The sequence below is a fragment of the Armigeres subalbatus genome, unplaced genomic scaffold (assembly GCF_024139115.2).
Source record: "Armigeres subalbatus isolate Guangzhou_Male unplaced genomic scaffold, GZ_Asu_2 Contig937, whole genome shotgun sequence".
In the NCBI taxonomy this organism is placed as follows: Eukaryota; Metazoa; Arthropoda; class Insecta; order Diptera; family Culicidae; genus Armigeres; species Armigeres subalbatus.
This window is the reverse complement of record NW_026943741.1, coordinates 843,371-868,339: the sequence shown is the minus strand read 5'-3', so window position 1 is coordinate 868,339 and position 24,969 is coordinate 843,371. Positions and strand designations below refer to the sequence as shown.

Genomic DNA, 24,969 nt, shown 5'->3' with positions numbered 1-24,969 from the left:
GTGACCATATGTTGTGATTTCAATCGTAAAAATATGCTGTGAATATTCAATCGATCTTACTGTTCAGTTAAATCGAAATAAAGTTAAACGGTGCTTGCTGATAAATTCAGTTAAATTTAATTGAATGTTGAATGTTAATTCGTTTGATGGGTTCAGCTGCAATTTTACACGTCGTTGAATATTCAAAACTATTTGCTGTGTAGTCTCAGGCCACTTTAGGTCGGCGGCTTTTTGACGTTGGACAACGTCTTATCCGAAGGTACTGGGTGTCAAATCAAAATTCAAAGTTTAATTTAACTTAATTTTTTTTTTAATTTTTATTTATTAACAAACTCCATATAGTAACACAAATAATCACCTACTGATTTTCAAAGCTTATGCTACTATGCAACATCTAATACCAATGACTATACACTAAATAAATTATTCAAATTTCTTTTAAAAGTAGAAAAACTTCTTTCACTCCTTTGATTTCGAGGTAGATCATTCCAAATTTGTATGGCTCGTAAACGATAAGATTGTTTTAAACTATTTGAAAGGCATCTAGGAACGATGAGTAATGAACTTCTTGAAGTGCGCGCATGTCTGAAGAAATCTCCAAGGTAAATTTTAGGGTCGTTTATAATTTTGAATGTTTGGATACAGATTCTAAGCTTTAAATGACTTGTAAAATCACATCCAAGTATTGCCTTTTTATAATTAGATATATGGTCGAACTTTTTCAGATTAAATGCATATCTGGTGACTGCATTGAACATCTGATTAAGTTTTCTTGAATTTTTCTTAGTTACAAGGCCAAACAAAATATCTCCATAATCAAACAATGGAACTAAGAGAGACCTAACCAATTGAACCCGGATATGTTGGGGAGTACAATGTCTCAGTAAGACAAGCGAATGTAAGGCATTATAAATTTTACTGCAAACGGCATTAACCTGGGATGTCCATTTTAAGTTAGAATCCATCATTAACCCAAGATTTCTGACTACATTAGACAATATTCAATGATATCGTTACCAACTCTTATTGATGGCACATTAACAAGAACGGCACGTTTAGTGTGAAAAATAATCGTTTGAGTTTTTTCTCCGTTGAGTATCAGTCCGTTATTCTCGCACCATAGCAAGATACTCTGAATGTCATAATTAATTCGATTTACCATTTCAGATATTGTATCAGGCACTCCTGATATGTATAATTGACAGTCGTCTGCATATAAATGAAATCTACAATATGACAGATTTAAAGAATTAAACCTTGTGGGACCCCACGTAGGACAGCAATCAGTTCGGATCGTTGGTTGTTGAAACCAACGTATTGCATTCGGTCGGATAGATATGACTTAATTAATTTATAGAATTTTGGTCTAAGTAGAAATTATACTTCAACTTGTTACACAACTGTCTATGATCAATAGAATCGAATGCTTTACTGAAATCCAGAAGAGCCAATAAAGTGACCATATTGTTGTCTAATGCTTCTCTAATGTCGTTTTCAATTTTTATAAGAGCAGTCACAGTGCTGCATGATTTCCGATATTCAGACTGGAAAGTACATAACAGATCGTTGTGTGTCAAATACTCATTTAGTTGCTTAGAGAGTAATGATTCGAATATTTTTGAAAGTGCACAAAGAATACTTATTGGACGATAGTCTTTTTCAGTAACAGGGTGATCAGTCTTACCTATTGGAATTACTTTTGCGATTTTGCAATCAAGGGGTAAATCTGAGGAAGTAATACAATAATTAAAGATGTTTTCAATGTATTTGAGAGTAACATTGAGCGGAATTAAATCGTTACCAACAGAATCACACGAAGCAGTAACGAATTCAGAGACTATCAGTTCAGGTCCGTCACGAAGTCATGTAGGATTTTGATCGTTAATAGCGCTTTTATATTTCGATGAATTTTGAAGATTTATATATCAATCAACTCGGAAACTCTCCAGCAATTTCTTAATGTCATTGAAACTTTAGATTATTGACGATAAACTAGTCAAATTTGTAGAACCAACAAATCCCGTTCATGCTTTCCGAACACGGGCATCAGAACGATGTAAGCCACCGACTTTTGGCCCACCGTTTCATTTTCTCTGATTCCGAAAAAGACCCGTGTTTTGCGCTCGCGTTCAAGAATCCACGGTGAGCGGACAGAGCAATGGCGTCGGTAGCGGTCCCAGCATCGATGACGGTGGTTCCTGCATTTGCAGCGTTTCTGCGGCCAACTATCAAGTGGTTGTCGTCAGCGTCAGTAACATTCCAGTGAAAGTTTCTCGCATGGCTCTGGTTCTGGTGTTGTTGCAGCTGGTGTCAGGCCATTAGGCCGAAGGCCATTTGGCCGAAGGTCATTAGGCCGAATGGCCATTAGGCCGAATGGTCATTAGGCCGAATGGCCATTAGGCCGAATTAGCAAAAAGAAGCAAGAAGTGCAAAATGAGAAGTTCTTTCTTCACCTTACCCCTTCTTGCATCTTCTTTCTTCTTTCTTCACCTTACCCCTTCTTCCTTCTCCCTTCTTGCATCTTCTTTCTTCTTTCTTCCTTCTTTATTCTTCCCTCTTCCTTTTCTTCCTTCTTCCTTTTTCCTTCTTTCTTCTTCCTTTTTCCTTCTTCCTTCTTCTTTTTCCTTCTTTCTTCTTCCTTTTTCCTTCTTCTTTCTTCCTTCTTCATTTTTCCTACTTCTTTCATCTTCCTTTTTCCTTCTTACTTTTCACTTCTTCCTTCTTCTTTCTTCCTTCTTCCTTCTTCTTACTTCTTTCTTCCTTCTTCCTTCTTCCTTCTTCCTTCTTCCTTCTACCTTCTACTTTCTTCCTTCTTCCTTCTTCCTTCTTCCTTCTTCCCTCTTCCTTCTTCCTTCTTCCATCTTTATTATTCCTTCTTCCTTCTTCCTTCTTCCTTCTTCCTTCTTCCTTCTTCCTTCTTCCTTCTTCCTTCTTCCTTCTTCCTTCTTCCTTCTACCTTCTTAATAAGGAATAATACTTCCTCTTTATTATTTCTTCCTTCTTCCTTCTACCTTCTTTATTATTTCTTCTTTCTTCCTTCTTCCTTCTTCCTTCTTCCTTCTTCCACCTTCCTTCTTCCTTCTTCCTTTTTCCTCCTTCCTTCTTTCTTCTGCCTTCTTCCTTCTTCCTCCTTCCTTCTTTATTCTTCTTTCTTTCTTCTTCCTTCTTCCTCCTTCCTTCTTCCTTCTTCCTCCTTCCTTCTTCCTTTTTCCTTCTTTTTCCTTCTTCCTTCTTCCTTCTTTCTTCTTCATTCTTCCTTCTTCCTCCTTCCTTCTTCCTTCTTCCTTCTTTCTTCTTCCTTCTTCCTTCTTCCTTCTTCCTTCTTCCTTCTTCCTTCTTTCTTCTTCCTTCTTCCTTCTTCCTTCTTCCTTCTTCTTCCTTCCTTCTACCTTCTTTATTATTTCTTCTTTCTTCCGTTTTCTCCCGTTTTCCTTCTTTCTTCTGTTTTCTTCCGTCTTCTCTTCTCTCATCCTTCTTCCTCCTGCCTTTTTTATCCTGCCTTTTTATCCTGAGTTTTCGAATGAGGTTGGCGTCAACCATCTGAATGTACACTAAGTTTGTGATGCCCTGAAACATCTAGATGGGTCTAAGAGCTCCGGACCCGATGGAATACCTCCAGTGTTTATTAAGACTCTAGCAATTGAACTTACTGCTCCATTATTCTGGATTTTCAGCATGTCACTGGAATCAGGATGTTTTCCGTTAATATGGAAAAATAATTTTAATTCCAATTTTTAAATCTGGTATAAAATCCAATGTTCGTAACTATCGTGGTATTGCTCTTATATCTTGCATACCGAAATTGTTCGAAGCAATTGTTAATGAAAAATATTTGTTCAAATTAAAATCGAATCACATCTAAGCAACACGGTTTCTTTAAAGGTCGTTCGACAGCCACAAATCTAACAGAATTCGTTAATTTTGCAATGCAATTCGTTTGGATGCAATGGATAGTGGTCACCATGTAGAAGCCTTGTACACAGATTTTAGCAAAGCTTTTGATCGCGTTGATTTACCCATGCTTTTGTTCAAACTGCAGAAGATGGAATTCAACCAAAACTTCTTCATTGGCTTGAATCGTATCTAACAAGTCGGGTTCAAATTGTAAGATTCAAAGGAAAATTATCAACCCCAATACAAGCCTCTTCTGGAGTTCCTCAAGGATCTCATTTAGGTCCGTTACTTTTTATTTTATTTGTAAATGACCTCCATCTTGTGCTTCATAAATTGAATGTCTTAATTTATGCAGATGACATGAAACTTTTCCTAAAAATCAAAACTGTCGAGGATATCGATACATTCAAAGACGAAATATTGGTATTCCATACATGGTGTAAAAAAACTCTTCTACAGTTGAATATAAAAAAATGCAACTCAATAACCTTCAGCAGAAAATGAAACATACTCAGCGCAAATATTAGTTTTGATGATCAGAACGTAGTAAGAAGCAATAGAGTAAGAGATTTGGGAGTAATATTGGATTCAAAACTAACTTTCATCGATCATTATAACTTAATTGTGAGCAAATCCAACAACATGTTAGGTTTTATAAAACGATTCTGTTACAATTTCCAGGACCCATACACAATAAAAACACTATATACAGCTTATGTAAGGCCAATCTTAGAATATTGCAGCATAGTTTGGTCCCCATTTTCAGCTATTCATGCCAACAGAATTGAGTCAGTTCAAAAACAATTTTTATTATATGCACTACGAAAGTTAGGGTGGACCGAATTTCCATTGCCACCATATGTAGCTCGTTGTAAGCTCATCAATATTCATTCACTGAAAGTGCGTCGAGATTCAGCAATGGTAACTTTTATAAACAATATTGTTTCAAACAGAATTGACTCAACGGAGCTATTATCAAAACTTAATTTTTATGTTCCATTACGATCTTTACGATATCGTCAAATATTCTCCGTAAATTATCATCGAACAAACTATGCAAAAAATGGCCCAATGAATCAAATGATGATCACTTATAATAAACATTGTGACACTATTGACTTATCGATGTCCAAAACACAGCTGAAACAGATCTTCTCTCGTATTATAAGCTAATGACACTTTACAATAAGTTTAAACAGTATCAACATTATTTAATGTTATTTAGAATAATTAAGAATACAAATGTAAATAGGTCTACAATTATGATTGACGACAATAAATAAATAAATAAATTCTTTCTTATTTCTTCTTCCTTCTGCCTTCTTCCTTCTTCCATCTTCCTTTTTCCTTTTTCCTTCTTTCTTCTTCTTCCTTCTTCCTTCATCTTCTTCCTTCTTCCTTCTTCCTTCTTACTTTTTACTTCTTCCTCCATTTTCCTTCTTCCTTTCTACTTCTTCCTCATTGCGCACTACTCACTTCTCACTCCTCAGCTCTCATTCGGCCTAATGGCCATTCGGCCTAATGACCGTTCGGCCTAGTGACCATTCGGCCTAGTGACCTTCGGCCTAATGACCCAGCATCGTTGCAGCTAATGGTTGGAAATGCATTTGTATCATATATAAATCGGAAGAAGCAATGGTTGAATCGTTACAGAAGAATGCCGAGCCCAGAAAGCTAATGGAAAGGCAGTGGAAGTGTGCATGATGTCCTGGTTTTCGACCTCCCGTCAGAAATTTCCGGTGACGATTGGCTACGTGTTGTGACACGCATGATCCGTGAAAGGTTCCTTCCAAATCTAGGCTTGGATTACGTTTTTACTGGAGTTAGGGGCATGTATATGGATGTCAATGAGGTAAAACCACCTTCGATTGTGGTCAAAAACCGAACTGCGAAGGTAGGACGACTCAAAGGACAAATGTTTTTGTGTCACGCTACCGGACACCGTAGGAACTCTTGTCCCAAAAGGAAAAACAGAAATACGGCTGTTAGGGAAACTAGGACTATGGATACATCAGAAAAAAATCCAGAGGCTGAAGAAACAATTGCGGAAGAAATTATTGAAAAAGATTAAGAAAATATTGGAGATCATACTGATAAACAGGAGGCCCGGATACAACAGGAGGAAGATTCCGAAAAACAGGAGCTGAGCTGATATTGACGATTTTCATCCAGAATCCCAAACTGCTCATAGCTGGTGAATGATTTTAAAGTCGTTATGAAAGAGAAGACACGAAAGTTAGAAGAGAACCAGCATCGGGTCCAATTCGCTTCATTGGAATCTAGGGATCACGCTCCTAGGCGAAAAAGCTCTCGCCTGAACAATTAATTTATAATAATATAATTCGGCTCCGTGAAGTTTTTAGAAAACATCTGAGCCATAATAAATAAATAATAAAAAAAAACAGCGCGGGGAAGAAGACGTTGCAAAAATTAATGTGCATAGATGGCGGCAGAATCGTAGGCGCGCGTCAAAGGGAGCCGCAGCAAACAACAACAAATTCGCATGGATGACGTCAGTGGCAACCAAGTGAAATATTCTCTAGGCAGCAGCAAAACCAAAATCAGAATTTTAGGAGAAAATATGACTTGATTGCTAATGATGCCATTCAAGTGAACAATTTTTCTCCCTCCGTGCGGTCGTGATTCTACTAACAACGGCAACTTTGTGCCGTCGCAAACGATTATGATTTTCACTTTGAATAAAATATGTCTCGGCTCAACCATCTTTTGTATAGAATGATGGTCCTGAAAAGAACCGACTAATTTACAATAATGCGCCTTTCGAATCACTATCAGTAACCACTCAATAGTTTGAATTTTCAAGAAAAACTGTGGCTTCATAGCTGCTTCCACTGATGATTTACAATCGTTGGTACTTCAGACGCTACCGCTGCTGCCATGACCGCCACATACGCCATCGTAGCGAAACAGCACACTTGAGTGGTGCTGATGTTGAAGACGACCGCACGCCACATCGGTAGGAATAAAATTTCCTGCAGCAAAACCGGCGATGCCGATGCTGGCAAATAAAGTAGACCCTGTAGCCTCGCCCCTTTGGTGAGCGTTATGATTGCACATAATATTTTTTGTTGAGATTTTAACCACTGCGACCATTTACTTGATCTATTGTAGTATACCCATTTATAAGTGTTGCAACTACTCAGATCAGCGAATTACCATTTGGGGCTACCGCCATTCTCTGCTCATATGAAGAATTCCAATCTGATAGTACCGTTCCATAAAGTTCACTACCAAATTAGGGTTTGCTGTCCAGATATTGGCAGGACTTAATATACCCTTTCTCAAAGCACTTCCTTCGTCATACGAATAGTGCTGAACAATCACACGCACATCTTGAGAGGTCTCCAACTCACAGTCATAAAAGCGGCAGATATCATTAGCTATCCAACTCGACTGTATCGTATAATGCTCCCATTTATTAATCTCCATTTGTATAAAACATTTGGAAACGTCGCAGAAAGGTTCTCTAACTGGTGAACTGGACACTTGAACTTAGTCTTGCGAGTGAATCCGTTTTATCGTATATAATCGATCTTGGTAGAATATTTGGCTTTCCGATGATATACTATAATCTCCCTCACCAATACTCTCAATATTTTCATTTAACTATTTATTATCTTCAATCTTGGTAATAACTAAAAGTGATTTTTCAATATACAATTATAAATCTTGCATGTTTGTATATCAATGGTTTATCAAATCGAGGATAAACTATCGCTTGAGCGGCTTTCAGTTATTCTAATGTCACAGATTTCGATGAATTTTACTTCAATTCACCGAACTCTCAACACCAGAATTGTTCGGTAATTATTTTACCCAATTTTCTGTGATTTTTCCTTTGTTCAACTGTCAAAACCACCGAAAATCTGAAAAATTATTCACCGAACAGTTCTGCTGTATTGAGATTTCGATGAAATTTCACATAAAACTGCGATTTATTTTAAGTGTGATAGTTTTTGAATTATCAAGTCTTTAGCGCTTCGGTGTTTTTTTTTTCTGTTTTTGACATTAATCTTAAAACCTCAAATCTATTTCTTTTAAAGACCATTTAAAACTAAAAGTCGTGCTACACAATGTTCTAAGCAAATTTTAATTTCGGAGTTCTCTTGCTCCGGCATCATACTCGCTTCGGCAAAAAGTTTTAATTCTTCGAAGTCTTCTTGATCCGGCATCAATTTTTACTTCTTGGTGTCCTCATGCTCCTTCAATAATTACAAAACTCTCTTCTTGCTCCCGCATAAATTCCATCTCTTGGAGTCCTCTAGCTCCTTTTACAATTTGAAATTTTAGAGTCCTATTGCTCCCTCAATAGTCTTAAATCTTCTATCTCTTGGAGTCCTTTTGCTCCTTTAATAATTTCAAAACTTTGGAGTCGTCTTGCTCCTTCATCAATTCCAATTCTTCGGAGCGCTTTCGCTCCGGCATCATGTTTCTTGGAGTTCTCTTGCTCCATCTACAATTTGCATCTTTTCAGTCCTCTTGCACCTTCATAAATTTTCGGAATCCTCTCTCTGAGAAAAAAAAAACAACGCGCATTTATTGATGTGACATTCTCATCCCACCGTCTGTGTCATTGTCGTGACGAATTGGAATCTGTCAGGGTAAGAAATTATAGCAGACTTACCGACGGTCCGATGGCAGAGGGCGGTCCCACCAGCTTGCTCACCATCGGAGCGTGGCTACCTCCTCAGCCTCCTGGCTGGTCTGCTACCGGTGATGTCAGCGATAGGTCCGCTATCGCAATCGTTAACAAACTGAGTAATTCGTGTCAGAAAACCTATATTTCTCATTATTCCGAACATGTAGCGTTAGTGATGCCCACGCAATATAGTAAACGTTCAGGTCAGCATACACGCATTCTCGTTCGATGTTCGAAGATCATCACCAAATAGAAATGGACGCTTTTGATAATACAATTCGATTTATTCTACAATTTTACTATTTAACCGAACATTGTATTCGACTGTGGAACATTTTGATTTCTTTATGGAAACTTTTTCTTTTACAATTGCAATTTTTGGTTTTAAAAGTGCCTGTTTATGAAAATTTTGCATTATTTGCGGAAACATTATATTTATTTATTGCTTATACCCTGATTTCTCCTTTATCTTTTCAAAAGGAGATATAGGGTTAAGGCAGGCATTTTCGTCTCTTCGTCATAGTCTCGAAAACGAATAAAAGAGACACTTTGTTGCCGCTACGTAGTCCTACGTCACCTTTGCGTACAACCCGATTGGGCTGCACCTTTGAGTTTTTTATAGGGACACGGCAGGTATTTCCGTCCATCGTCGTAGAGGACGAATGAAACTCAAGCAAGGTCCATGTGCTCCACTATAGTCGAACGTTTCACCTGAGCATACGATTTGATACGGATGGACGGAAATACCTGCCGTGTCCCTATAAAAACTCAAAGGTGCAGCCCAATCGGGTTGTACGCAAAGGTGACGTAGGACTACGTAGCTATACGAAATGGAGGGTATTTTTCATCATAATTTGTGTCAATTTATTAGCATTGTGCAAACTGCTCGGAGGTCAACCGAATCAAGAAACTGAAAGTAGCTCCTAGTTGGATGAACCAGCCGTGGAAAAGGAACGACTCATGGGCCGCATCGCCACTGAAGCCATTCGTCTATCTTTCAATGGATATCATCAGAATCCTAGAAGACATTATGCTCAAAAATGTCCGGAATAAAGGAAAAATAAGCAGAATCGGAGGTGGCGCGAAACCAAACACAAATATATTAATTTACAACGTTCGACTTCCGCCCGCGATGGAAGCGTACATGCATCTTTTTCTATAGCGCTGGTGGCAAAGTGAGCGGGACTTCAAGAATAAATTACAAACAGTCCTTTTCAGGACTTAAACTATTTATCCAAGAAGAGGTTTTGACCGTTAGGAAAATTGTTTACCCAGACAAACAGACTGTTCGGCTGTTTAAACGACAATGACGATTTTGGAAAGGTTTGTTGTTTTTAATAATGCGCCATTTGAAAAACTAAGGCAGCTAAACGACATTTTTCACTAAGGTCATCGATTCATCGATTTGGCCGTCGTCGACGGAAAGTGAAATTTTCTGGCAAGATTCTTTGGTTTTGTTTCGTTAGTCATTAGAAATGATATCGATTTTTTCCGGGTTACCATCGTTTGGCGACGACAGAAAGTTGCCCTTTGGTAGCACAACCACAAGCGCGCGTCGTTGGGAGATGATGCAATGAGTTTGTTCAAATGGATGGCGTCAGTAGCAGTCAAATGGAATTTCCTCACAAGATTTTGATTATGTTTTGTTGTAGTTGAGGATTGAAAAGCTCCATTATTGGAAAAATATCGGTTCTTTACAGTACCATTATTTTACACAAGGGTAGTTTAATCCGGGATGCAAGAATGTTCATCAAAGTCCAAAATTAATAGTTTGGCGTTGACAGAAAGTTACCCTTCGATAGCAGAATCATAAGCGCGCGTCGGTGAGTGAAAACGCAACAAATTTGTTCGAATGAATGGAATCGCTCACAGCAACCGAACTATCACGCCAAACGCCGATTCCACCGAAACAGTCCATTTTGCAATCAACCCTTTCTTTTCAGTAGATGCTGGTCCTGAGAAGGACCAATTTTATGTCCCCAATGCACCTGCAACCCAATAACTAACTGCAACCCAATGCTTGTCGAAGCGTTAGGGTTAGAATTTCACTTCATGCTGTTATTGTTCGACGACCACTCGATGAGTTTTCGCTAAGACGCCACCATTTGGAAAAAAATTCAGCATCGCCACTGCATCGCGCGGGATCGCAGCAGACGTTATTTTTGTAATCAACCCTTTATTCACATAAAATGCTGGTTTGTTAAGGTTGAATGACGACCACCAACGCAGACTTCCACCATCAATTCGATGATTTTTCTTTGAAAATGCTACCATAGCGCCTTCGTGTTCGCTCCGCTGCGTCCGCTCTGCGTAAAATATTGTTCAACCGCTCTCTGCGAAATCCCGATCAAAATGGCTCGCGCGCGCTGGAAAGCAGCTTACTTGTATTCAATAAATTAAGCCCGTTAGCTCCGCCCCTTTGTGGTCTGATTGTAAATATAATGTGCACTCATAATGATTAACGAAGGGGCGGGGCTAATGGAAATACTTCATTAAATATAAGAAAGCTGGTTATCGATGCGCGCGAGCCATTTTGATCGGGATTCCACAGACAATGGGCCGTTCCGAGAATGACAAATTCTGAAAATCCTATGAAATATTCTCGCAAGATTCTGAATTTTGTTATGAGATGTTGGTTATCTAAGATGCGTATTGTTGCGAGGAATAACAACAGAAATTTGACTCAAGACGAAGTTTATTCATTTAACAAAACATTATCTCTTGGCATCTATTTGCCCGAGCGACGTTCACTGATGGGTGGTTGCTAGAGATAGTTTCCACTGAGGTGGCGTCTTCATTGATTTTATACAAAAGCCACCATTTTGTACAAAAGAAGGTTGATTCGACTATCGGAAATAATCTTTCTTCAAAGTGCAAAACTCGATCGTAAATAGCGAATTTGATAGCGCGTCGGAGGGAGATGATGATGCAGTAACTTTTAATGAATGGAATCATTAACAACAACCAAGCTACCCCGCCAAACCCAATGCAACCGAAACTTTCCATAAAATATTGGTCCTGAGAAGAACCATTTTTCTTTTCCCAATGCGCCTTTCCAATAACTAACTGCATTCAAACGCTTGTCGGCGCCTTGCGTTGAAACTGTCCGATCGCTGAGCCTCCAAACTTTTGAATAAATTTTCAACATTGCCACTGCCACCCACGCCTTCGTGCTAATGTGTCCGCTCCGCTGCATCGAATGTCAAACCGCTCTTTGTGGAATCCCGATCAAAATGGCTCGCGCGCTCGTAAAACAGCTTTCTTGTATTCAATAGATTAAGCCCGTAAGCCCCGCCCCTTTGTGATCTGATATGGGTGTAAATATAATGTGCACTCATAACGATTAATGAAGGGACGGGGCTAATGACATTACTTCATTAGATATAAGAAAGCTGATTTCGAGCGCACGCGCGAGCCATTTCGATCGAGATGCCGCAGACAACGGACCGTTCGCAGGATGACAAATTCTAAGAATTCTATGCAATTTTCTCGCAAGATTCTGAACTTGGTTATGAGATGTTGTTTATCTAAGATGCGTATTATTGCGAGGAATGACAACAGAAATTTGACGAAGTGAAAAAGAAAAAGACGAAGTTTGTTCATATTACAAAACATTATCTTTCGGCATCTATCTGTCCGAGTGACGTTCACCGATGGGTAGTTACAGTAGATAGAAAATCTTGTTCAAACTGAGAATTTGCAATCGTAAAGTGTACCCCAATATAGAAAACACAGACGTAGTCCTACGTCAAAAATCTTGAATTCATTTGAGTACTGAAATCAAAAGCTTTCATGTTGGTCTTTTGATTGCAATATTCAAATTATTTTATGGAAAAAATACTCAGTTCATTTCAAAAAGTTAAGCGAGATTCTTTATAGGCAATTTCCTAATTTTTTTTATGGATTTTTTTTGTTGGAGTTTTTATTTTAGTCAACGGAAAATATATGGGCTATCTGTAAAATTCTGCGGTTTCTGTCGTCGTTCCGCTGTATTACGTAGGTCGTAGGGGCTTAGGTGGTCGGAAATGCGCATTACTGAAAATAAATCGGTTATTTGCAAAACTACCATTCTATACAATGAGTATTTTTGAGGTTTTGGCTTTTTAGTCTGTGGGTTTTTTTGAACAAACGTTTAAGATCTATCCCAACGTTTCGGCAAATTGTTGTTGCCTTCATCAGGGGGAAAATCATGAATATACAATAGAAAGCTGATCTGAGAAGAAATTTCTTCAAAGATCAAAACGCAATCGCTTGGCGTCGCGTCGGCAAAAAGATCAATCGCAACAATGGCCTTACGTTGTTCAACGTCTACCTTGTACACAATCCTTCTGATTTTTTGATAAAAGTCTCATTTGACTTGCTGGGTAGCACCACCCATTCTTATGACATTGTCGCAAACTTGGATGGTTGGTTGGGCTTTGATTCAGTGGGTTTCTGATCGTTTTCCTTGGGCGTTTTGACACTCTCAACAAGGGATGCATTCCTTGAAAATCACAGACGATTTCGTTCGCACGGGAGGGGTCGTTGATTTAGATTTATGAGTGATTTTACCAACATTGAGCACAACACAACGTGCTCCTACAGTTTTATACATTTCCATAGTACATTGCATATCTTTGACATTCGAAAATTTACTACACGATGAACATTCGTAACATAATCGTGAAAGTCGGTCAAAAGACGGCTGAGACCCAGCTGTTTGTAAGTTTTGTTCGGGTTTTGTGCCTCTTTGTACGATTTGCGCTTCACCACTCGAAAAAGTTTGATCAGAACAATGTCCTTTGAACCATTTAACACAGTGAGTTATTGGTTTAATATTTAATTACAATTCAATAAGAGATTAAAATTATTAGTAAAGGCGGCGCTCCAGAGAATGATGCTCTGTTGACGCTAAACACCAGTCCTGCGACACTAATGTCTATACTTTTAAAGTTGAAAGATCATCAACAGATAATAACGGAAACAACAGCAACTGTGCTTAAGGTGGTTATACAACAAAGCCACAAATCGGCCATCTTGGAAACCACGTGCTTTTTCTTGTGATTTTTCAAGAGCACGAATTGAGAGAACCACAAAGCCCATGGCGATGAAACATTCGTAGATCGTTTGCTTACTTATGCTAAACAATCGACTTTAATTTCAGCATTGTACGAAAATTATTACGCTAGATTTGAACTTTTGATAATAGGAGTAGAAAACCGTGTGGTGAATTTGAAATTCACCACATGGCTTGATTGTATAATCACCTTAACTGGTGATAGGCGACGATTAATGCCCTTTGTGGGATTTTCCAAACGACTGATTGATTTTCTTTGAACTGTTGTGTATAATAAGTTGATCGTTCGCGTGTCAAGTTAATGTATCAATGATCCCAGAATGTGGCATCGCAGACAGTTTCGTAACAGAGCAGTTTAATTCTATTAATGTTCGAGGAACCGGATCAATCAACCGGATGTGCACTTGCTGCCCGTTGTACCCAGCAAAGTATGATGAGTTATTATGACTCACCAACCTGATCCAGACATTTGATTAATTGTAGAAAAAGCAGGTGGAGTAAAAAAGGGATAATCACGAAGCATCATGTAAGCGGTTTCTACATCTATTGAAAACTAGGGGAAAGTACCGAACTAAAATTAGTCTCGTTTAACCAACAATCGAGCTTTTATGGATCTATGACGAATCTATCCAGAAAAAGGCAAAAAGGTTTGGCTTTGTAACGAAAATTATTTTTGAATGTTAAATGTGAGAAATAAATCGGCTCAGATTAAATACAAAACGTTGTTTGATTCATTATATGCACCACCTTACACTAAAATGAAAGGCAAAATAATAAAGGTGATATCGTTTATTATTCATTGTTTAAATGCATATTTTTGAACGCTGGTCTTAAAACTCAACATGACGATGACATATGAAATGAAAATTCGCAGTGACCACTTTCGCCGCCGACACACCGGTTATATTTGGTTAATCCCTCGATTTCCAACCTGTTAATTTATTTGAAATTGGAACGCAGATATCACGAGCCATACCATGTCAATGGTATAATTTAAACTGTCAGCTGAAAACTATCAAATTTCGTGCTAATTACTCGAATTTGATAATTCCTGTGCTAAATGAAAAGCCTGTGACCACGCCAAATATCCAACCATTCTTTCGCTTTCAGAAATCGTTCCTATTTATAGTGCCAATTAGCACTCGATTAGTTCATGGTGCGAACGATCTGATAAGATACAAATCACGTTCACACGTGCTTTTGGAATCGCTTCAAGTAATCAAGCTTCCCTCCCGAAGGCCGGCCACTGTATCTGCCGTCCCGTTATCAGCGTTCATTCAGGTACCTAGGTGATTGAATATAGTGTGGTAGAGTTGTGACTGTCGCCGCAGACATCAGTGGGAAAAGTACTCAGAAGTCGTAAATTAGGCAAGTGGCACCCCCACTTGTCGTAGCTATTTACAATGGGTGGCCAATATTTACCGGGGAGCTTTCCAGAGCGATAGTTTATCACCATGTGAAACACAGTGCCGGCTGGTTTTATTGCCACTTCCGTAAGGACTTAAGCCACAAAGTACCAGCAATGCAGTAACAAACGAAGATTTGGGTTTGTTTGTGATAGCTGGATGTCGCTGCGATGGGACACTCATCGCAGCCAGTTTGTTTTAGGGCAGCTGGATTCCGGAAAGAGCTTTGTTGGGATGTATGATGAGAAGAACATGATTGTGTTTATTTGAAAAACACAAATTTTACGTGAGAATGGAATATTAATTTTTGTTGTTATTGTTACTGAGTCAGCATTGATATAATCATCAACGAGTGTGCGCATTCGGTAAAAAAAAACAAATTCCCGCAAAACTCCCATAACATGCTCATAAACATTTTTTTTCAAATAGATACCGTTCTGTATGGATGAAAAACGCAAAGTAATCGAAGGCCCTAATAGAATGAACAACATGATTGAAGGCAGTCGCTTGAAATCGAATGTTCGGAATAGCTGTCGACAAATGAATAGTTTTAAATTGGTTCACCGCATTCATAAAGCCTGTAACAACGACTAAAATAAAAATTCTCTTCAAAAAATTAGGGCTTTTTCCGTACAAAATTGGAAAATGCCAATAAAGAAGTCAGAGTAGCAGCAACAAATAAATATAAAACTTTGAAATGTAAACAAGGAATAAAACTGAGTCGTTTTGTAGTAAAATACTTCTTCTGTTTTCAATATGCAGATGCAGAGGTACAATACCAATCGATTGGAAATTTTCGTAGGAATCGATTTTAATCTATCGTTTATTTAACCCTTATGTGAGTGACGATTTTTCCCACCGTAAACGGGTGACGGGGTACCCGGGTACCCAACCGCCTTACAATGGGCATTTATGTGTCTGTGGGTGTTTGTATGTGTGTATGTTGGTGTGTATCGCTGTGTCTATGTATGCGCTTGTGTGTGGGTGTGGTTTTAGAGAACTGTGTAAATTCAGAGGCCACCGGCGGGTCCTCTGGAAGATCCGGAACACCCGTAAAAATAGTCAATTCGTAAATTCCATCGTAATGCGACGGGATTTTTTTAGAACCATTTTCTGCCAAACCCTGAGTATGGAATCGATACTTTGACCTACATACGGACCATTGTGTCCACTGGGTGGTCCCCTGGAAGATCCGGAACATCCGTAAAAATGGTCAATTCGTAAATTCCATCGTACAGCGACGGGATTTTTTTAGCACCATTTTCGGCTGAACCCTGAGTAGGGAATTGATGCTTTGACCCACTTCCGGCCTGTGTGTCCACTGGGTGGTCTCCTGGAAGATCCGGAACATCCGTAAAATTCGTAAATTCCATCGTACAGCGACGGTATTTTTGAGCACAATTTTTTGCTGAACCCTGAGTAGGGAATTGATGCTTTAACCCACTTCCGGCCTTTGTGTCCACTGGGTGGTCCCCTGGAAGATCCGGAACATCCGTAAAAATGGTAAATTCGTGAATTCCATCGTACAGCGACGGGACTTTTTAGAAGGTTTTTTTTGCTGAACTCTGAGTATGGAATTAATGCTTCGACCTACATACGGACCATTGTGTCCACTGGATGGTCCCCTGGAAGATCCGGAACATCCGTAAAAATGGTCAATTCGTAAATTCCATCGTACAGTATAAATAGTTTTCGACCCCTAATGAGCGCTCTAATCGCAACCTGGACCTCAAACTTTGCCCATCGCTTCGTCTCAACATTCTACGAGATGTCAGAAAGTTTCATAGTATTTGAACTCATCTACAAAAAGTTATTTAACTTTCAATATCAGAATGGGTACCCGGGTACCCCGTCACTCACATAAGGGTTAAAAGGCGCATTTGCCGTGTGTTAAGGAGCCGAAATCATATTTTTTCATACATTTTTTCATGTTTCTTATGTAATAATGTTAGTCTTGGGGAGCCGAGAGACTCGCGCTTTGGTCGAGGTTTCAACTATTAAATGCTTCCAATCAACACGATGGATGTTCTTGTCACACATTTGCATGATTCGGTCACACATTTTATAGAAGCTTCATATTCTACGTCTACATTTCGTTTAGCCAATCAAAGGGCTGTCCCTTGTAGTTTTTCCCATAAATGACTGCTGCTTAAAAAGCGTTCATTGTTCATGGAAATGAAAATTCAATTTTATTACTTTTTTTCTGGAAATTATCTCATTTGTTTTATTGTTCTTTATTGATTTTTTTGTGGGAAGTTTTTATTTTTTTTGTGGAAAAAATATGTATTTTGTGGAAAGTTTTATTATTGCTTATTGCTAATATTGGTTTACATATGGAAATTTTGTATTTTTTCCAATGAAAATTTTTGATTTCTTTATGGAAAATAATTCTTTTAAAAGTTTTAATATGTTTTTTTTTCTAGCAATTGTTTTAACTGTTCATGAAAATTTGGCATTATAAGGAAATTTCATATTTAATAATGGGAACGGGCCGTTTGGCCGAATAATGTTCGGCAGAATGCCATTCGGCTGAATGCCACTAGGCCGAAAGTTGTATGGCCGAATGTGCCATTTGGCCGAAAAAAACATTAGTTTGTTCGAAAGGGTCGTTTGGCCGAAATAGTCATTTGGCCGGGAGGTTCATTTGGATGAAAGGGTCATTTGTTTGAAAGGGTTTTTTTGGCACAAAGGGTCATTAGGCCGAAAGGGTCATTAAGCCGAAAGGGTCATTAGGGCGAATAGGACATTTAGGTTATTTGAAATGTGAGAAATTAGGAGTGAGAAAAGAGACGTTTCAATTCTTATTCCTCATTTCTCACTTATCACTATCAAAAGTGAGAAGTGTGAAGTAAGTAGTGAGACGTCTCACTACCCACTTCCACTAGTAAGAAGTGCTAAATGAGGAGGGAGAAGTGAGACCTCTCACTCCTCACTCCTCAGTTCTTACTTCTCGCTGTAAAATGCGTGAAGCACGAAGTAAGTAGTGAGACGTCTCATTACCCACTTCGCGCTTCTCACTTTTTACAGCGATAAGTGATAAATGAAGAGTGAGAAGTGAGACGTCTCACTTCTTACTTTGCGCTGTAAAAGTGAGAAACACTAGTCACTTAGCGCATCTCACTTTTTACAGTGAGCAGTGAGAAATGAGAACGTGAGACGTCTCAGTTCTCTTTCTTAATTTTTCTTCTATAGAAAGTGAGAAGCACAAAGTGAATAGTGAGACGTCTCACTAGTCACTTCGCGCTTCTCATTTTTTACAGTGAGAAGTCAGAGATGAGGAGTGAGAAGTTAGACGTCGCTCTTTCCACCCACTTTTCAAATGACTTATTCGGCCTAGTGACCCTTTCGGCCAAACTACCCTTTCAGCCAAATGACCCTTTTGACCAAATGACCCTTTCTGCCAAATGACCTTTTCGGCCTAAATACACTTTCGGTCAAACGAACCTTTCGGTCAAACGACCCTTTCGACCAAATGATCCTTTCGGCCGAACGACCCTTTCGGCCAAATGACCTTTTCGGACCAATGACTTTCGGCCAGAAGGGTTTCGGCCCAATGGTTTGTTCGGCCTAGTGGCATTTGGCTAAATGGCTTTCCGGCGAATAGGTTTTGGCCAAACGATCCGTCGTTTGGCCGAATAGATTATTCAACCGAAAAATGTCATTTGGCAGAAAGTGACATTTGGCCGAAAATTTCGTTGGGTCGAACATAACACATGGCCGCAAAAATCATTTGGACGAACGGAACGTGTGACCGTGAATTTCGTTTGCTAAATATCACCAAAATGTCGTTTGGCTGTACAATAGTGAATGTGGAAATGGTAATTGAGAAGTTAGAAATAAGATATAAGAAGTGCACAGTGAGAAGTGACAAACGAGGAATGAGAAGTTAGAAGTGCGATGGCTCGGTTCGCACTTCCCACTTCTTATTTCTTACTTATTTCCCACTGTGAATAGTGCGAAGTGGAAAAAAGAGAGAAGTGAGAATTGAGGCGTCTCACTTCTCACTTCTCAATGTGCAAAAAAAAAAGAAAAGCAAAGAGAGAAGTGAGAAATGAGAATTGAGAAGTTTGAACAGAGATGCCTGGCTTCTCATTTTTGTTTCTCACTTCTTCTGTCTTACTTCTCAATTTCATTCATAAATAATTATTTTACACTTTCACATTGACTTTTTTGTTCGGCAAAACAACATTTGTGGTCAAATTACCCGTTTATTGAATGATATTTACATACAGACGATCCGTATGGGTGAATGAAATTTTCGGCTGAATGACCCTTTCTCCCAAGCGACCATTTCAACCAAATGGCATTTTCGGCCAAATGACCTATTCATGCAATCGACTTTTTTGGACAAAAAAGGCGAATCGTTGAAACGAAAATTTCAGCCAGATGACATGTTCGGCCATTCGACATTTGCGACCAAATGATCGTTTCTGCCAAACGGATTTTTCTTCCATATGACCTATTCGATAAATTTACCAGCTTTGCCGTATGTCTTTTTTGCCCAACTGATATCTTCGGCCAAACGTGGAATTCTGCTAGATGGCTTTTGATCTAACGTGTTATTCTAGTGGCATTCGGTTAAATGGCTTTCGGTTGAATGTGTTTTTCCAAACAACCCTTTCTATCAGTGAGAACATATTTACTAAATTTCTCAGAATTATCCAGTGGACGAAATTAATCTAGGAGGACAGAGTGTCGACCAATCGTTGGTGTATGGGCTAGATGCTGCATGACTATGGACATTAAGAGGGATAAAGGCAACGGCAGCTGACAGCCTTTTCTACAGATTCAACAGTGGACGGACCAGGAACTGCTGCCGAGGGTGTGAAATGGCCGAAAAGTTTTAGTAGTCAAACGGTGGAGCAGAGCTTTGGATTGTACAGTTGTCGACGGATGCCTTCTTGCGGATTATGAAGAACTACATATGATTCGGCAGGCCTATATGAAAGCTTGTTCCCTTAGTTGGAGCATTTGCATCCCATTTTCTCTCTACTAATCGTTGACAATGCTGATTATTACCTTAATCATCATGAAGTCCTTTGAAGTCACTGAGCCGTTCTCCAAGCGTATTTTTTTTTAACGAAGGTAATGGAAATCTGCAACCAGACACCTTGGGAGGCAAACCCAGGTAGTGTGGTAATGGGATCACCACTCCCGACCCACTAAAACCAACTCCTTTCTCTCCAGTCATTCCCCCCGCCCGCAATCCGCAATTAAGCAATACTTCGGGGGATGACTATTGGGCCCTACATGACGTACACAAGTGCACGTATGCGCCTCAACTCTCCTAGCACTCCCCATGCACCACATGTGCCCCAACACTCACCTGCCTATGCCGCTTACAGATACCCTGCAGGAGGTACCTTATGCCGCCATCTCACAACATAAACAGCCCTCATTCCGTATGGTGTTCACCCTGTCCTGCAACAGGGTGGCACCACTTGTCTACCAAGCCGGAGGTGACCCTAGGTTGGTGACTCCTATGCCGCTCCTACCTCAGCTACGAGGCAAACCCTTTCATGTCTCCTATTTCTCAGGTGCCTCAGAAGCATCAACCCCCCGACACTCCTGCAAGTCATAGCGAGAGTTTCATGTCTCCTAATTCTGAGGTGCCGCAGAGATATATGCCCCCGTAAGTGATCGCCCAGCAGAAAACGAGGTGGTAATCGCTGCGAGGATGTAATCAATATGCGTCTGAAGATGGTCGAGGCAAAGCAGTAGACCGAAACGTCACGCAGAAATAATTGTGTTTAGTTTTTGTTCGCCGAGAAAAATCAACAAAAGGACTCCATACTGAGTAACGGTGATTAAACCAATGGAATAAATGTGCCTAACACTCACCTACCCGTGCTTTGATACTGCCAACAGGGTTTCGGACAGGTACTTTGCAGGCAGTACCACCCTGTTGGTGTTTCGAAATCCAGATAATCCTCAATCAGTGTGGTGGTCACCCCGTCCTGCAACGGAGTGGCACCACTTACCTTACACGTCTCCAATTTCTGAGGTGCCGCAGAAGCATCAACCCTTCGACACTCCTGCCAGGCCTCACAAGACTTCAGTCATTCTAACACTACCGACCATACGTACCATGCGAGGCTTATTTGTGTGCTCACCCATACATTCGGTCCCCCACTCTGTGGAGGTATTACGAGTAATACCCCCGGCTCCCACTTGGGGGTGTGTGGGTACCACCCATTGCCACACGCTTGCCGCCGAAGCAGCCCTCACTCTGTGCAACCTCCACAGGGTCCGTTAACGACCTGGCTAATTGTTTCAGGTCATTCATCCCCTCGGCACGGGACGCCTGACACCAAGATGAATACAGTAGTAGGTGCTCCAACCTGTCAAGTTTGTGGAAGAGAAGACGGCGGGGGTGAAAAATTCATTTTCAGTGCAAAACGAAAGCAAACCGGCTGGCTCTCCCATATTAAAATCCAAGATGGCTGAATCGTGAATTTGGCAGATTGGAACACCTAGTGGTGTATTCATCTTGCCTGACACCTCGGGAATGTGAATGAACTGTATGAGCTGATCATACTGATCACAGTAGCACTAGGTATTGTTACGCCATGCGATTTTCTGAATGTTGGATTGCTCTCCAACGTCCTCCACAGATTCCTTCAATGCCTTACGCATTGTGTTCATTGTTCGCATTGATAGATCATTGAGATCAAACGTTTTACTATTGTTTCAGAGGTATCCTTAGTATCCTAATAAACTTCTCGGATTCCTATGATTTCTCGTAGAATTCTTGAACGTTCCTTGCAAGTGCAACTTTGATATCGTAATCTCAGAGATTCACTTGAAGCTTGATTTTAAGTGTATTCTTTGGCCTTATTTTTATGCATGCGTTGTTAGCACAAAATGTACAAAAATCAGGTAATTTGGATGAAGGGTCACTAATAATTATTGTATTTCAAATGTCTGACATGTTCCCATGCTAGAGAAAATCTTCCTTCAATACAAAACTAGAAAATCCTCTTCAAGTTTTCAATGTTTTGGTATTTACGAATGGTTTTTTGTGGACTCTACGACACTACCCATAATTCCAGTACCCATAATGCCATTACCCCGAAGGCCATACCCCGAACGCCACAACTCCGAATGAGTCACTATCCCGAATAACATTACCCCTAATGGGACACTACCCCGAATGAGCCAGTACCCCGGGTTAGTCATTATTTCAAGTTAATACTTCATTTCAATGAAAAAATGTTCCTCAATAAAAGTTTATTCAAATTTCATATGAATGAACAATAAAAAAAATAAAAAAAATGAATGAACAATAATTGGAACTGAAACTGTTTGAATGCCGCATGGAACTAAGTATTCTTACTCCGTAAGATCCCGTTCCACTTCGTATGGCACTCTTCAAGATTCCTGAATGGCAGGGGAGATTATGCAGCACGTTTTCATTATAGACACTGTAGATTCCATAGACGAGCTGAGGCGAAGGCGAGTGTAGCCAAACGAACTGTCAGTTAGTGTAGCCAAACGAGCATGACGTCACAATTGCAATCCAAGCAACAGAGCGTGTGACGTCAAATTCGCGTGGTACACTGTGAAAAAACGGAAAACACACTAAATCGAAATGACTCAACCGTGTCTCCGCTCGTCTATGGAACCTATAGTGTCTATAGTTTTCATGCACAATGCAGAGAGTTGGAGGCAATTGCGGTCCACGTCAGCATGGCTACTAGGGCAACAAGGGGGAAGTTGTTCCTTGGTCGTTGTAGTAAAAGCAACTGAGTCTGGATGAAGCGTAGTCTAAATCTCAAAATCGACGAGGGGGTGAATGGGTGAGTAAGAGTGAGTGAGTGATTCAGTGAGTGAGTAAGAGTGAGTGTGTGAGTGAGCGAGTGAGAGTTAGTGAGTGAGCGAGTAAGAGTAAACGAGTAAGAGTGAGTGAGTAAGAGTGAGCGAGAAAGAGAGAGCGAATGATTGAGAGGAAGTGAATGAGTAAAAGTGGATGAGTGAGTAAGAGTGGTTAAGTGAGTAAAAGTGGGTGAATGAATGAGAGTGGGTGAATGAGTAATAATTAGTGAGACAGAGGAAGTGAGTGAGTGAGAGTTTGTGTATGAGAGTGAGAGAGGGAAATCTTGTTTGTCTTCGGGAAGTTGCGTTGACTTAAAGAAGGCATCATCTCGATTCCCCTTCTATCGAGCAGACGATCCTTTTACAAAGGAAGCATTTCCTCTATGTGCCTTATCGATGTATAAGCACGTTCATTAAAAGTTGGTATCATTTCCTCTGTCTGCCTTATACCGGGCAAACCCGTCCATTTGAAGAAAGCATCATCTGCTCTGTCTGCCTTATACCGGGCAAACGCGTTCATTTAAACAAGGCATAATTTCCTCGGTGTGCCTTATACCGGCAAACACGTCCATTTAAAGAAGGCATCCTCTCCTCTCACACACAAAACGCGATGTGAGACTGGACACAACACTTATGGTTCTTACAAACGAAAAAGGATTTTTAAAATTTACCTTTTTGTCGACCGGTTTCGGGCTCGATGTTGCCCATCTACAAGACGTGGTCCAACTGGTTAAAAATGGGGACGATTACACTTTTAAACTTGGCACAGTACACGTCAAAAAGAGATGGCTTTTACATTATTTTTTGCTTCGTCAAGTTGAAAAGGGATGATGATATTGGCGCTTCATTAGCGGCTATTCAGCGGTGACAATGTACAAGGACTCCCAGGCGTTAAGTAGAGAATACTTTCGAACGCATTTTATTAGCTTGGCTTGCTTCCAATCTATAGTGTGGTTCTGGTCACTAGTGTGTGCTGCCACGCTCGAGTCATGGAACCTGTCGTTGTCAACTGCGTTCTTATGTTCTTTTAAACGAACCTTCAGTTTTCGGCGTGTTTGACCAATATACACTGCAGGGCAGTCTTGGCATGGGATTTCGTATATGCCAGACATTTCTTCCCTCGGAATCGTATCTTTTAAAGCACATAAACGATCCTTCAAAGTGTTCCCACTTTTATAGACTGCCTGGAAACCATGCTGCTTTAGGGTAGCCTGAACAGCGTTTGTCACCTTCGGGTAGAAGGGTAAGCTAATTCTTCTAACCTCTTCCTTTTCGGGCTGAAGTTTAGTGGCGTTCTGACGGTGCTTTTTCCTTTCGTGTTTTTTGAGGATTTTACGAACGAATTCGTCATCGTATCCGTTCAACCTAGCTGCTTCGTGGATCTTCTTTTTCTCCGCTTCAAAATCTATCTTCTCCATTGGTATGCTGAACAACCGGTGCGCCATCGAGTGAAAAGCGGCTTGTTTTTATGCGCCAAAATGGTTTGAATCCGACACGATATACCGATCAGTAGATGTGGGTTTACGGTAAATGCCAAATTTCAGTGTGTTGTCTTCCTTTCCTTCCCTTCCAGAAAAAGAAGATTTCCTTCATGTTACTTCTCAACAGTTAACTTGATTGTTGTGTGTTTGCAATTCAACAAATCGAGTGTCTGTGGAAGGTAACGCTCTTTTACTATTGCGAAGATGTCATCAACATAACGTCTCCAGATTCCGGGGCAAATTTTTCTCTTTCCAGTTCTATTTCAAAATCGCTCATAAACGCATCAGCCAAAAGTGGTGAGAGCTTGCTGCCCATACTGAGACCAAATGTTTGTTTATAAAACTTACCCCTGAATATGAAAAAGTTTTGTTTCATACATGTTTCTGCCACAGCTAGGTAGGCATCGATGTGATTTGGAGGTGCTCGTTTCCTCTCGAGGTGTTTGCGTATACCGGGCAAACGCGTTCATTTAAACAAGGCATTATTTCCTCGGTGTGCCTTATACCGGGCAAACCCGTCCATTTAAAGAAGGCATCATCTCCTCTGTCTGCCTCATACTGGGAAAACACGTCCATTTGAAGCAGTCATCATCTCCCCTTTCTGCCTTATACCGGGCAAACGCGTTTATTTAAAAAAAAGATCATATTTACCCTGTA

At 40.1% G+C, this 24,969-nt stretch overlaps 1 protein-coding gene across 4 annotated transcripts in view; it reads left to right on the top strand.

Annotated features, from left to right (window-relative positions):
• The window catches only part of LOC134204858 (sodium-coupled monocarboxylate transporter 1-like), a 103,353-nt gene that overhangs the window by 27,913 nt on the left and 50,471 nt on the right, over positions 1-24,969 (top strand). The gene's annotated exons all lie outside the window — the stretch shown is intronic.